The 15,499-nt window shown below is 47.8% G+C and overlaps 1 protein-coding gene across 1 annotated transcript in view; it reads left to right on the forward strand.

Moving 5' to 3' along the window:
* Nucleotides 1-12,057: 12,057 nt before the first annotated feature.
* The window catches only part of Vil1 (villin 1), a 40,721-nt gene continuing 37,279 nt past the window's right edge, over nucleotides 12,058-15,499 (forward strand). The window contains exon 1 of the mRNA XM_050129599.1: nucleotides 12,058-12,121. The gene's annotated coding sequence lies outside the window, so the exon portion shown is untranslated. The remainder of the gene's footprint in view (nucleotides 12,122-15,499) is intronic.

Below are 15,499 nucleotides of genomic sequence, written 5' to 3' on the forward strand. Positions count from 1 at the left end.
CGGCCAGCTCTGACCACGCCCCTCCAGCCAAATTCGTCTTCCGCAAACCCCGCCTGGGCGGGGCAGGAAGTGCCAGGCCAAAGCCGACGCCTGCCGCTAGGGGCCTCCCGGGCTCGTAGTCCTGTCACTCCCCGGCCTAGAATACCCCGGGTCTGGACGGATCGGAGCTTGCCTCAATCACCCCTCCCCCGAACGTGTGGAGCTCAGCCATTCCCCACCACACAGAGTAGAGAAAGGGGGGGGGTGAACCCCTCCCAAATGTTGGTCCCCATCCCCTAGCTCCACCTTCCCAAGGCCATCCATGCCTCTTTACAAAGAATTTAGCCCCAAGTCGCCTTTGCTTTAGGTGTGAGTGTGTGTGTGTGTCTGCAATAGGTGCGAAAATGGTCCCTCACCACATTCTGCCTACCCTACCCCACCCTACTACTTTACCTGATAGAAAAGAGCCAAGAAACTTCCTCCCGAGAAGCCTACCCTGGAATCAGCTCTGGTCTGGAGCTGCGTGGACCAGGAGTACCTTTTGCAAGATTTATATCCTGCCCTGGCCTCCGTCCGCCCTCTGGCTTAGTTTCCAGCTCTGTATGCAAACAGTAGTCGCCTCAAATTTGCATTCCCAGAGGCCAGACAAGCAGAGCACCAGCTTCCATTGAGACCCACAGTCAAAACTCCCCAACCCGGCAACCGCACACCCTCTGCCCACGCAGTTAAACTCAACCACATGTGTGGGCACTTCTTTGTCAGCACCAGTCAGTGTCAGGTTTGCTTCTGCTCTCAAGGAACTCGTCCCAGTGCACGTAACATTAATGCCTGTAGCTGGAAAAGATGGCTCAGCAGTTAAGAGCACTGACTGCTCTTCAAATGATCCGGGGTCAACTTCCAGCACCCACATGGTACTCAGAAACGGATACTACTCTAGTCCCAAGAGATCTGGTGCCCTCTTCTGGCCTCTTCGGGCACTGCAGGCATGTGGTGCGCGTTAAGTGCAGGCAAAACACACATAAAACTAAAGAAGAAAAATGCCGTTAATTTCGGAGGGATACATTAGTATTTTTTTTACATTAGTATTTTTTAAATACCAGTATTCCTTCTCTAGGATCAGATGAGACCACTTCTGAATATCCTTAACTTTTCTTCGGAGTTAGTGACTCCAGAGACGCCTCTGAGGCCAATTGAGAATAGTTCCAAAATTAAAGCATAATTAATTAATTAATTAAAAGTAAGTCTGGAAAAGAGAAAAAGGAAGTTTTAGCCATAATCAAAGCTCATGTGTGACTGCAACCTATAATTTAAGGAAAAGAGGTAAGATAAGGGTTTCTCAGCCAGGTAGTGCTAGCGGACTCCTTTAATCTATGCACTGGGGAGGCAGAGGCAGGTGGATCTCTGTGAGTTCGAGGCCAGCCTGGTCTATAGAATGAATTCCAGGAGAGCCAGAGCTACACAGAGAAATCCTGTCTCAGGGGGGAAAAAAGAGTTTCTATAGAAACCATATCATAACTTGGTCTTTGATCGTTGTTAAAATCTCTACCAGCAGGGGTTAAGGTCTAACTCTCTAGCCTCTTGGGCATTTGCCTAGCATGCCTGAGGACTGGAATTTAATCCCAGTACTGAAAAAAAAATCTGATAGTAAATCAGAAACACTCACGAATTACTCACTGTGGCAGTGAATGGCGTTCTCCACCAGTTGATTAGGGTCAGACCTTCCTGGCCCCCCTGATAGTGTTTTTTGTTGGTTAGTTTTTTTTTATTTTGAATGCTGGGAATTGAATTAAGGGCCTCCTACGTGCTAGACAAGTGCTCTACCACTGAGCTAAGTTCCAGCCCTAATCCAGGCACTAGGGCAATGAGGAGTCCAGGCATTGTGCGGCCATGTAAACCCAGTACTGACTGAGTACTGAGTTTCAGTACTTAGGGTAAGTACGAATGGTGAGTAAACTTGGAAAAAGCTGCCTTACCTGATTGCAGAACCCTCAGGGAAGTCAATTGTTGAGAAAGCTTAGAAACCTTATTAGGGCCTTATGAAGTCCAAGAGTTCCTCCTGCCGCACCTCCCAAGTGCTGAGAGGACAGATGCACGTCACCAAGTCAGAAATGTAGAGACTTCCTCACACTAGAACACAGAACTCTGTTTAGTTTGGTCAAAACTTTAACAATAAACAAGATAAGCCAGGCAGTGGTGGTGCATGCTTTTAATCCTGGAGATGGCTCAGAGGACCTGAGTTCAGTTCCCATAGCAACAGCTCACAACCAGCTCTAACCCTATCTCCAGGGGAACACACACATATCTCTCCTTAATAAAAACAATAAACCTTACAATGAGAAAACCTTAAGCAGGGTTGGGAATGGAGATTCACACACCTATAATCCCAGCACTCAAGAGGCTGAGGCAGGAGGATAAGAAATGGGAGGCTAGGGCTGGAGAGATGGCTCAGTGGTTAAGAGCATTGCTGCTCTTCCAAAGGTCCTGAGTTCAATTCCCAGCAACCACATGGTGGCTCACAACCATCTGTAATAAGGTCTGGTGCCCTCTTCTGGCCTGCAGGCATACACACAGACAGAATATTGTATACATAACAAATCAGTAAATAAATATTAAAAAAAAAAGATTGTTTAAAAAAAAGAAAGAAATGGGAGGCTAGGCTGGGCCACGTAGAAAAGCCGTGCCTCACATGGAGACCTTGGGAGAGGGTTGAAGGGGAGGGGAGATGCGGGGAGGGGGGCAGAGAAAAATGTAGAGCTCAACAAAAATCAATAAAAAAAAGGGGGGGAGCCATGCCTCAATATAACAAAAAACAAAAAGATTTTAAAGCAAAAACCCTGGGCTTTGCCTATTTGCTTTGTGGGACCAACAAGGTTGTCCAGTTTCTCAATACCCAGTGGTAATCTAACCAAAACGGTCCTAATTCCACCATGGGGAGGACGAGCCCCGAGTCAAATGACGCTACGTGAAATGAAGATGACTTTGGAATTGCTTATTGCAACACACATAAAGCAGATGAGTTTAAACAAAAGCAAGTTTAAAAAATCATGTTGAGGTCTTGTGATGAAGAGAACATCACATTTCCATAGAACAAATTGTCCAAATGGTCAGGGAGACCATGACATCCAAAATGACCTGAAGAGGGTCTGCGGTCAAGTCAGCAGTAGCGAAGCAAAGACTTCTCACCAGGCGATGCTTACACTGGCCGGTGCTGGCAGAGTAAGTACTTGCAGATTGGAGTCAAGGGAGATGTTTCAAGTGACAGGCTGAAGATACTGGAACTTAGAAATGCTACCCTGAATGCTATCTTAGCTTCCAGATAGGAATTTTGCTTTGTTAGTTTGTTCCAGACAGGGTCTCACGTCACCCAGACTGGCCTCAAACTTGACAATGTTGCTAAGGATAACCTTGGCCATCTGAGCATCCTGCCTCCAACTCCCAAGTAATGGGATTACTGGAATACCCCACACCCAGCTCTAGATATCAGTTTAGGAGGAAAAGTTCTGGTGGTTGTAGGCGGAAAGCTGATAGTTCGTTCCTAGCTTCCCAGACCCCAAATAATCACACAGAAACTATAATATTTGCAGTACTGTTTGGCTAATAGCTTAAGTGTATTTCTGGCTTACTCTTATATCTTAAACTAACCCATTTCTATTCAGCTGTGTATCGCCACGTGGTTGTGGCTTACCAGCACTTATGGGTAAGGTTCTGGCACGTCTGTTCCACTGATGGTTAAGTGGCGTCTCTGACTCTGCCTACTCTCTCTCTATTTATCTCTTCCAGCCTGGCTACATTCTGTTAAGCCATTGGCTGAAAGCAGCTTCTTTATTCATTAACCAATAAAAGCAACACATATACAGAAGGACCTCCCACACCAGGTGGCCACCAATCACATTTCTGTCAGGAGATACCTTAATCCAGGTAGCTAACATCTGGCACCAGACATTTGTCTCAGCTCCATCTTGCTAGAGAAAGCTCAAAATGTAGTTAGTACTGGTATGCCCAGATTGCAGAGTTCCCCAAAAACCCACAAGGAGATCTGACAGAGCAGAACAAACTCCATTTTGAAAAAGAACTCCCTTTTAGACAGGACCTAACAAAGTGGGGGTGGTTAATGAAGCCCAGCAAAGTCATAAACATTCCCAAGAAACTGTGCCAGCCCTGGTCAAAGTGACAGGACACCCACCAGGTGTCCAGAGAACATCTGTTTACATCTGCCTGCTTCAAATGTCCTTGTGGGTATCTGATTAGTGGCTGTTTTGAAATTCCCCTTTGGGGCTGAAGAGATGGCTCAGAGGTTAAGAGCACTGGCTGCTCTTCCAGAGGTCCTGAGTTCAATTCCCAGCAACCACATGGTGGTCCACAACCATCTGTAATGAGATCTGGCGCCCTCTTCTGGCCTGTGGGCATACATGGAGGCAGAATGTTGTACACATAATAAATAAATAAATTAAAAAAAAAAAAAGAAATTCCCCTTTATCCAACGAATGCAAAAGTTGTATACTTTTACCCAATCCCAAAACGCCAGTGCTTGTGCCACCCCGCCTTGCAGTTTTTGCCTGGAAAAGCCCCTTACCCTGAAGCCTCGGGCATTCTCCCCTACCCGCTGTGGTGTGTTGGATTACAGTCTGAGTTAGCTAACTTGTAATCGATAAGCCCCAGTGTGTGTGCATCAGATATGGGCTCTGTGGTGGTTTTGTTTGGGGGTCCAGTGACATGGCTACAACAGACCAAGTCCCATGTGTAAAAAAGCAAAGAGCCTTTATTCAAGTTCGAACTTAGACTCTCCATGTGTCCAATGCATTGACATGACCAGAGAGTCTCAAGCTCAGCTGGGGTGGGGTTTTTATCATAGCAGATTTGGGGTGAGGGATTTCTAAGGTTCAGGACCCCTAATTGGTTGACTTTTGTCTAGGGGTGTCTTGGTGGAAAGGGATGGGGGTATACTGGGCTAAGGTACATCCTATCTACAATGGACTGAATGATAGGAATTTCCTTTGGAACAGTAGGTACTTTCCCCTTGGATGGTCTGTTCCTGGGTGGCCTTAGGGAAATCTGAAACTCAGGCCTCTATCCACCTTGTCATGGCTGAGCCCTACAAGTCCTATTGAGACACAGTCACATCTATTATAACCAGAATACTGACTCCCTGCCACTCACCAGAACGGAGCACAGCATATCACCTCGTGTGAAAGAGAAATTGGGAGCAGACAAATGACCCCCGCACTCGGATGCTGGGAACGCCCGTGAGAAGCTTGGGAGGTTGGAGGGCACATGGATCCCTCACCATACAAGGGCAGCCCCAGGAAACTGAGCAGCAATTCCATGCTGGAGTGAGGCTGAAGAAGAGGGGTGGGCAAGATGGCTGGAGTGAGGAGGTCGAGCAAGGCCTCAGCTGGTTGTAGCAGGGAGTGTAGCAACAGACAAGACCATTGGAATAGCACCCAAGTGGAGGAGCTGTAGATTAAGGGGTGACCTCTCATGTTTTATTTATTTGTTTGTTTGTTGTTTGGTTTTTTTTTTAAAAAAAAAAAAAACAGAGTTTCTCTGTGTAGCTTTTGCTGTCCTAGAATTCACTCTGTAGACCAGGGTTGGCCTTGAACTCAGAGATCCATTTGCTTCTGCCTCCCCAGTACTGGGATTAAAGGTGTTTACATCTGACTTATTTTCTTTCTTTCTTTCTTTTCTTTTCTTTTTTTTCTTTTTTCTTTTTTTTGGTTTTTTGAGACAGGGTTTCTCTGTAGCATTGGAGCCTGTCCTGGAACTAGCTCTTGTAGACCAAGCTGGCCTTGAACTGATAGAGATCTGCCTGCCTCTGCCTCCCAAGTGCTGGGATTAAAGGTGTATACCACCACCACCCAGCTTTATTTTAATTTTCATTGTGTTTTAATTTATTTACGTACAGACAGATCTCATATAGGCCAGGCTAACCTCACATTTACTATGTAACCTACTGTGTAAGGATGGTCTTGATCTCCTGATCCTCCTGCCTGCCCCTCTCCAGTAACAGGATTACAGGCATGGGCCACCAAGCTGGATTTGTGAGGTTCTGGGGATTCAACTTGGGGCTTCATGCATTCTAAGCAAGTAGTCTCCCAGCTGAGCTACATGGCCAGCTCTTTCTTCTTTTTCATTCATTTATTAATTTTTGAGATGAGGTCTTGATATGTACTCCAGGCTCACCTTGAATTCAAGACAATCTGCCTACCTCACCCTCCGAAGGTCCTGGGATTATAGTCATGTACCATGTTTAGTGAAAGTGTCCCTTGTTATTTTAATAGACATAGGTTACAACTGCGGGGACATGAAGATCTCATAAGCGGGAAGGGCGTGTAAAAACACCTGTCATCTACATACTGGAAAGTAAAATGGGCGTGGACGCACCTGTCACTTGCACACTGGGAACTAAGATGGGTGTGGGCGCACCTGTCACCTGCACACTGGGAACTAAGTGAGGGGCAGTAAGACTCTACCAGGAGGACACAGTCACAGTCCTGAGCTGTGGCGATGGCAGAGTGACCAGATAGGCAGGATGGATGTGGGAGTCGATAAATGACCTGGGCAGGAAGGGGACTGAGCTGCTTCTGGGAAGGGGTGAAGAAGGCGAGGGACCATATCCAGCTGTAGACACACCAGTGAAGATACTGCTAACTGTGGGCATGGAGCAGATGCCTATGCTTGTCTCACACACACACACACACACACACACACACACACACACACACACTGCAGGAAATAGACACTTGGCACAGCACTGGTGTCAGTAGTGTAAAACAGTAAAACCTTGGAAGATAAACTGGGAATATGAGAGAAAATTTTTTTGTCTTTTATTTGTTTTTAGCTGATTTAGTACTCTGCCCAAGTGCTTACACGCAGAGTCCAGAGAACACCTTGCAGGGGTTTCTTCCCACCAGATAAGTTTCATGGAATGAACTCAGGCCCTCAACTTGGCAACACCGGCCCTGGTTTTGGGTTTTTTGTTTATTTTTGAGATTGGGTCTCACGTTAAGACCACTGACTATTCTTCCAGAGGTCCTGAGTTCAATTCCCAGCAACCACATGGTGGCTCACAACCATCTGTAATGAAGTCTGGTGCCCTCTTCTGGTCTGTAGGCACACATGCAGACAGAACACCGTATACAAAAATAAATAAATAAATCTTAAAAAAAAAAAGAGAGAGAGAGATTGGGTCTCACACTATGTGTAGTCTTGACTGGCTTCATATTCACTACGTAGCCAAAGTGACCATGGACTTCTTCTAAACTTTATTTATTAAATAATTTTATGTATATATGAATGTTTTCTCTACATGCATGTGTATCACATGTGTGCTGTGTCTGTAGAGGAGAGAAGAGGGTATTGGAGCCCCTAGAATTGGAGTTACAGATAGTTTTGAGCTGCCCTGTGAGTGTAGGGATCAAACCTGCCTGCCTCTGCCTCCCGAGTGATGGGACTAAATGGTGCATGTGCTACCATTGCCCAGCTTAAGACAGGAATTTACAAGCTGGAACATCATACGTCATACATCATGCTTCCTTAACTCCCCTTCCCCAGGAAATAAATACATTTTTTTTTTTTTTTTACATTTAGCAAACGAGAAGGGAGGGAGGGAGGAAGAAAAGAAAGAACAGATCTGAGAGAGGGGTTAGTTCAGCGTCTGCCAACTGTGCACAAAGCACATTTAATCACCAGCCCTGCAATTTAAAATTAATTAATTAATTAAAATTAAGAACAAAATGACAACTGCTAAAGAAGTAGGAAGTGAGAAATCAAAGGCTTTGTGTGCTGGTGTCAACCTATCGTAACTGTCTCTTTTTGTTGTGGTGGTGGATCTATCATTTCTTTGTTTTTTGAGATGAGGTCTCCGGCGTTACCCAGGCTGGCCTTGAACTCTAGGGCTCCAACAATTCCCCTGCTTCTGCTGCTGTTTAAGTGGCTGGGAGCACAGGCACACACTGTGGACCCGGACGAATCCTACTAGAAAGTGGGACCTGCTGCTGTAAGCGAGGCGTCAGACTTTACACACTTACGCTGGAATAACTTGACACTGGTGACCTCTGAGGTAGTTCAGTGTGGTGACCTTTGACCTTGTGCTGAAAGAATGACCTCATTCAAGGACCAGCAGTATCAGCAACTCCAAGGAACCTCTGGCCCCACCCCTGACCTGCAGATTGTTATCTTGCCTTAGGAAGATTCCCCAATGATACTTAATGGTAGATTTTCTTTGAGAAAGCTGGCCTATCAAGTATTTCTGAAGAAAGTGTTTAATTGGAATCTACTTTAGGCTTTAAGAAATGGCAGGAGAATAACAACAAAATAATAATAATATAATGCCTAAAACTCAATGTTTTGTTTGTTTTGACAGGATCTCTTATAGCCCAAGCTGGCCTTGAACTCACTGTGCAGCTAAGGATGGTCTAAACTTCTGATTTTTCTGCTTCTACCTCCAAAGTGCTAAGGATACCAGCATGCACCATCACATTCAATATAAGGACATAACATTTTTTTAAAAGCAAGCTGGCACATGTTTTGTGGCTGACACATGAGGATTATGGGTCCAAAGTCAGTGCAGCTACTGGGTGAGTTTCTGTCTCTATAAAATAATAAATAAATCTGAATTTTGACCCTAGGAAAAAAAGCATCGCAGGGCTTGGGGAGGTACCTCAGTTAATATAGTGCTTGCCTGGCATGCACAGAGCCTCAAGTTCAATCCCAGCACCTCCTTAAAAAAAAAAAGAAAAAGGTGTGGCACATTCCCATGATCCCAGCACTGGGGAGGTGGAGGCCGGAGGATCAGAAGTTCCAGGTCATCCTTGGTTTTACAAAGCAAGTTTGAGGCCAGCTTGGGTTACACGAGACCTTGTGTGTTTGGGTTTTTGTTATTATTGTTTTTAAGGAGTGAATAAATAATAGCATAAAGGAAAACTGGGGCTTAACCATAAGGCAAACACCCTGTAAGATGGTTCTCTTGTCTGAGGTCATGGGGAAAGGGGAGGGAGTTTTCTCGATTAAAAAATGCTGAGAAGACGTGACAGCTGAAGGAAATCCTTGTTCCTGATCTGACTCCACACACAAAGGCTGATAAGGTCAGGGTGGAGATAACCGGTGGACTGTGGACTGGAGAGCGGGTGGTGTAGTAAATACTGGCACATTCGGATATGAAGATCGTATCCGAGCTACAGAGCAGAAAAGGATAGACCCTGGCTGCGAAGGAATAGTATTCCATGAGACTTCCTTTCAAACATATGTTTATACACATCATAAACACATGGCAAATATGCCAGCTCCTTAATCCACAGGTGGCTGTCACACTTGTTTCTGCTTTTCTATATGGTTGACGTTTATCATAACAAGAAATTAGAAATTCGTGTATTTATCTGGAGGCCGGACATTGCGTTCAAGGCTTTTTGTATTTCAAGCCCATAGTTAATCACTGAGTTACATCTTCAACGCTTTGAAACAGTTTGTTTTGGAGATATTTATTTTGTGTGTATGAGACAGATATTTATTGTCTGCATGTATGTATGTGCATCATGTATGTGGCCATAAGTCAGAAGAGGGCATCAGTTCCTCTGCAACTGACATCACAAAGGTTTGTGAGCCGTTCTGTGTGCGCTGGGAATCCCGTCAGAGTCCTCTGCAAGAGCAGTCAATGTTTTTAACCACTGGGCCATTTCTCCAGGCATAAAACAATTTTAAAAAGCACGTATTTTCCCGGTGGTGGTGGCATACGCCTTTAATCCCAGCACTTGACAGGCAGAGGTAGGCCGATCTCTGTGAGTTCAAAGCCAGCATGGTCTGCAAGAGCTAGTTCCAGGACAGCTAGGGCTGTTACACAGAGGAAACCCTATGTTGAAAAACCAAAACCCAAAACAAAACAACCCCCCCAAAAAAACCCAACAAAGCAACAAGCAAAAACAAACAAACAAACAACCCCCCAAAAAACAACACATGTATTCTCTCTTTAGATCTAGTTGCACACGCCTATATCTCTGGTACCCAAGAGGATGTAGGGATTAGAAATTGCAGGCCAGCTGAGCTGTAGAGCACGGCCCAGTGATTATTTTGGGGTGTTTTGTTTGGTTGGTTGGTTTGATTCTTCAAGACAGGGTTTCTATGTGTACCCTGGCTGTCCTGAAACTCTCTCTGTAGACCAGGCTGGCCTCGAACTCACAGAGATCTGTTTGTGTCTGTGGTGGAGTGTGTGTACCACCACCACCCTGCCCAGGCAGGCCTTGACTTGGTGATTCTCCTGCCTCCACCTCCTCCAGCAAACCCTACTGGCACGGGCCACCACAACCGGTGCTTTTAGAAATTCTCCGCTTTCTTGGTGTAATATGAGAACTGAACCCGGGCCCACAGTAGGAGTGTGCTGTATCACTGAGCCCACACCCGCAGTGAGAGTGGATGTAGTCAGCAGGCAGATGTTTAGCAATGAGAACATCTGGAGAGAGTCTGGAGACCCTGTCCTGAGCTATTTGCTAACAGGAGCTTTGCTGTCATTGGGATACACTGTGGGGAGACTGGAAATGAAGATGGTGACAAATGTTTGTGGGCAGTAAAGATGGCTCAGTGGGTAAAGACACCACACAGCTTGAACCTGATATCTGGTCCTGGAACCCTTAATGGAAAGAGAGAACCCAGCCCCGAAAGTTGTTCTCTGACTTCCACATACAAAATAATAATTATGATGGGAATAATAATAACTAATTAATTGCTTTAAAAGCTGTGTGTGGGACTGAAGAAAGGACTCAGCTGCCAAAAGCACTGCTGCTGTTACAGAGGATCCAGGTTCCCATCCCAGCACCCGTATAGTAGCTAACAAGCACCCCTAACTCCAGTTCCAGAGAATTCCACACCCTCTTTAGGCCTCCACAGGCACCTCACACATACATAGACAAAACACCCATACACATAAAAACTCAGGCAAAACTCCCATACACATAAAAATAAATCAAGGAACCTAAAATGTGTATGTATGGGTAAAAAGTACACACACACACACACACACACACACACACACACACACACACACACTGGAAAAGGGTCTGAGATACTTCAGGATAGACTATGCGCACTGACTCATGGGGAAATAGCCATCCTGGAGTTTTCCTTTCCGTTTTGCTTATAACTGAGTGATCACACATCCTTTCCGTTCACAACAAAGGACACTACATTATTTCAAAACAAAACAGCACCTGCTGTGTGTTTACTTTCTTCACTGACTGTGCATGGGCCCTCATGCGCGGGTGCGCGCGCGCGCGCGCGCGCACACACACACACACACACACACACACACACTCGTCCCACACTCTTCATCTTGCCCTCCCAAAGGACCAAGATTCCAAGGTAACAGAAGTTCTACAGGCAGCAGGAACGAAGCCACCATTTCCAGTTCATCCTCGAAGCTGGCCAAGTGAGAGGGCAGGGAGGCAGATCCCCAGGTCCAGGGCAGGGAGGTGGAGGCCCTTGGCTCTTGGGAGAAGACAGTGGAGCAGGGTTCAAAGGCATGGTTTATGGTAACTCATAAAACCTCCAGGTGGAGTCTGTGGCTCGCAGAGGGGGAGGACTGGAAGGGTCCTTGTGCCCACTGAGCGAGGGTCATGCTGAGTAGACGAGGCCTGTTAGGGGTGCCAGGGGCCCAACCTGTCCCCAAGGGGACCCTGGCCTGTGTGCTGAAGTCCCAGCTGCAAGGCCCCAGGAGTCTGTGCGTCATAGTGTCCCCCCGCCCCCCACCACCAGCCTTTCCTGTAGGGCAGGAGAGTAGACAACTGAGTTCCCTTCCTGGTGGGAAGAAAGAAAGGTCCAGACACCTGTAGCCTGCCCTGATAGGGGTTGTCCATCTACAGGGAGTGCCCAGGTCCTGAGCGGAAGTGAGCCCCATCCCTGCAGCTCTGGAGCCAAGGGTGGGGCACGCACCAGCTCTGACCGTCAGGTTGTTGTTGGCATCTAGGTTCCCAGGGACCTGGGCACTTACTACCCCACCCCCTCATCTATTCTCTCTCTCTCTCTCTGGGGCCCTATCTTCCCTTATATGGTGAAGGAAGTTCCTGGGAGGGGGGGTAAGGACAAAGGTTGCTCTCCTGTAGCCAGCTTGCCACAACTTCCTAAGATCTCCCAGGTGGCGGCTGCCTCTTCCAGACAGGTAAGGCAATTGGGTAGGGACACATGGGGACCACAGGTGATTGAAAGGGACAGGGTCCTAGCCTCTCTCTGGCAGCCTGGACTGTCTGTAGCACATTGGTACAGGTTTGGGAATGAGGTAAGGCATTTTGAGGTTCTGGAAGAAGTAAGAAGCCAGCATGCTGTCCTGGGCCTTCAATGAAGGAGGCTCACAGGCCCCTACCCAGTACCTCACCCTCTCTGCTCTTCGGGTGCGATTTATGCAGGTTGCCTGGGGCTCAGGTGGATCCTTAGGGCTAGGATTTCTAGAACTGAAATCAGAACAGTCCTGAGAAAGCTGGGATTATCGGTCTCCTTGACTGGAGTCATTCTCTCTCGCTGCTCATCTCTTGGTGCACTTCTTCATCTGAAATGTTTTTTCTTTGTGTCACTATTTTCTGACACTCCTGGGACCTCAGGTGTAAACTAAGGCCACCAGGAATCCAGTGATTGAGCCCAGAGGAAGGGGAGAGGGAGGAGTAGGAGGCTACAGGGCTGTGCAGGCCTTGTCGGGCCTGGACATCACCCCTGCCCTAAAAGTGGCCCCTCTGTCTCCCTAGTCACCTTGGTCTATTTTACCAGAGCTGGGCATGAAAGCCTAACTTGCCTAGAATTTTGGGACTTACTCTGCCCAAGGCCATCTGTGACACTTGGAGGTTGGGAGTATCTGCTTCTGGGGGTCTCCCAGGCCCTGGGTAGCAGGAGTGTATCCTTTGTTTTTTTATTTATTTATTTTTTATTTATTTATTTTTTTTCGAGACAGGGTTTTTCTGATGTTTTGGAGCCTGTCCTGGAACTAGCTCTTGTAGACCAGGCTGGTCTCGAACTCACAGAGATCCGCCTGCCTCTGCCTCCTCTGGGATTAAAGGCATGAGCCACCAACTCCCGGCAGGAGTGTATCCTTTGTATAAGGAGGAGCGGCCTAGCCCACTGTTACCACACTCCTATCCAGTTAAGAGCTGCGTACTGGGAAGTAAGACTCATAGCAGCACACTAGGGGTCCCTAAAGTTGCACCCCAAGAATAATAGGACAGCAGATAAGGAAGGATGGGTGGCTGGAGACAAGACTCTAAATCTGTCTAAAGCCCAGTGAGGAAGTTCTTCCGTTTCCTAGTTCAGTCTCAGCTGTGTGAGGGCCAGTCGTGTGTCTCTGCCATAGACAATGAGCTAGCAGCTACAAACACCTGTGATTATTCCTGTGTGTAATCTGAGCACTTGGGAGGCTGAAGCAGGAGGATTGCTATATGTTTGAGGCTAGCCTGGGCTATAGAGTAAGATTTTGTCTTACAAGAAATTGCTACCATCAAAAAAAAAAATCCCACCTGTGTAGGTCGTGGAGCTTGGGGACTTTAGACTTACAAAAAGTTTTTTTTTGTCACCGTGTGGTCAGAGCTGAGAGAGCCATCAGTCTGGGACCCAGAGGGACTCTGAGAAAGGACTCCCTGCCAGCCTCAGAATTCTGGGAAGGCTTCCTGTAGGAAGTGTGGAAAAGCAGAGACAGGTGTAGCCTGGGCACCAGGGTGGTAGCCAGGCTAGGATTCTAGAAGTCAGGGTGCCCAAAGAGAGTGTGGGTAGACAGACTGTTAGGGGCAGACTGTTGGGACAGAGTGAAAGGAGGGGGAAGTGTCTGAGATTCTACATAGACTTTTGGTTCTCTGGGTGACAAGTGTCCTCCTAGGGCTAGGGCCATAGAAGGGTGCGGACCAGGGGTCAGTCAGTGAGTTCAAGCTGAGGAAATATCCACCCCAGGTTCCTTGCTGTCGGGTCGGGGGATGAGGGCCATCCAGTCCTCCCCGAAGTTTAGGAGGAGCTGAGGGGTTCATCTAGGATCAGGGAGAGGTGTGTGCTCTGACCAAGATGGTAGGTGCAGAAGCAGCTGGAGGTGTTGATGGGGTTGGACTGGCCGCATCTGAGAATCAGCCATCACCACTTGGCCCTAAGGAGGCTGTCCCCTCTCTGTTTAGGCTGTTGTGGCGGGGAGGTGGGTAGGAGGGTCCCAATCTCACTTCTCTTCAGGGAGAGGCAGCGAGTCTTTATCCCCTCTCTGGTGACAACAGACAACCCCATGCCTATTATTAGTTCATTCTGCTGCCAATTTGCTCCAGGGCATCCATCTGGTAGACCTCTGCTCCTAGCGCACCCATGACCCACTTCTTCACCCAGGGAGTGCAGAAGAGAGTCTTAGAGAGAGGGTAATTGTAACAGAGACGGCAGGGATAAAACAGAAAATGCTGTCCTCTGTACTCAGATGGGTCTTGCTGAACCAAAAGGAGTGTGTGTGTGTGTGTGTGTGTGTGTGTGTGTGTGTGTGTGTGTAACCCTTCATGCTAAGGAATATGTGATGCTTGCAGTCATGCCAACAGGGGTATCAGGTGGAGTCAGGCCCGTGGAGCTTCTGCAAACACAGCAAGCTTCCCAAGATGGACAGGTGGCCCGGATCACCAAGAGGCAGGTTGACCAGAGTGGGCAGAACATAAGATAAGTCAGCCTGCAGGGCGGAGAAGAGGGAGTCTACAAGAGGTAAAGGCCAAGCCATTTATTATCCAAGACGTGACTCAAAACCAAAGTGCACGGAGAGATTAGCTGGAGAGATGGGCTGTCAGTGTAGGGCACTTGACCTTTCTCTTGTTAGTCACTAGGCCAAGGAACAGTCACGGAGGGTCACTGACTCCTCCTGCTCCCTTTGGGGCAGGCATGTGAAGCATGAATGGCCGTCGTACTGGTGGAGAGGGTTGAAAAATGGCGTGAGGAAAACCAGGCTCACAACAGGAATCCTGGCCAGTTTTCAAAGGACTCAGGCCTCATCTCTGGCAGAAATAAAATATCTAAGCCCTAAGCCTCGTTCTGGCCTAATTAAATCAGAATCCCTAGGGATGCAGGCTCTGAGCTCAGGAGCATCAGTCTTTTTAAAAAGCTCCCAGGAGACTCTGATCAGCAGCTGGAACAAACACAGCTACAGGTCCAAATAGAAAGAGACATTGCTAGGGACAGCTTGCCAAGGGGAGGCTTCTTCAAGCCCAGTGGATGGAGGGTGCTTAACAGTAGTGGCAGTTTCTCTCTGCTTGCCATCCACCCACTCGCTCATCCTTCCATTCACCCACCCACTCACCCACCCACCCACCCATCCACCCACCCACTCACTCACTCACCCACCCACTCACCCATCCACCCACCCACCCACCCACTCACCCATCCACCCACCCACTCACCCACCCACCCACCCACTCACCCATCCACCCACCCACCCACCCACCCACTCACCCATCCACCCACTCACCCACTCACCCACCCACCCATTCACCCACCCATCCACCCACTCACCCATCCACCCACCCACCCACCCACTCACCCATCCACCCAC

This window comes from Alexandromys fortis, unplaced genomic scaffold (genome assembly GCF_014885135.2).
Source record: "Alexandromys fortis isolate MF-2015 unplaced genomic scaffold, M_Fortis_MF-2015_v1.1 scaffold_319, whole genome shotgun sequence".
NCBI lineage: Eukaryota > Metazoa > Chordata > Mammalia > Rodentia > Cricetidae > Alexandromys > Alexandromys fortis.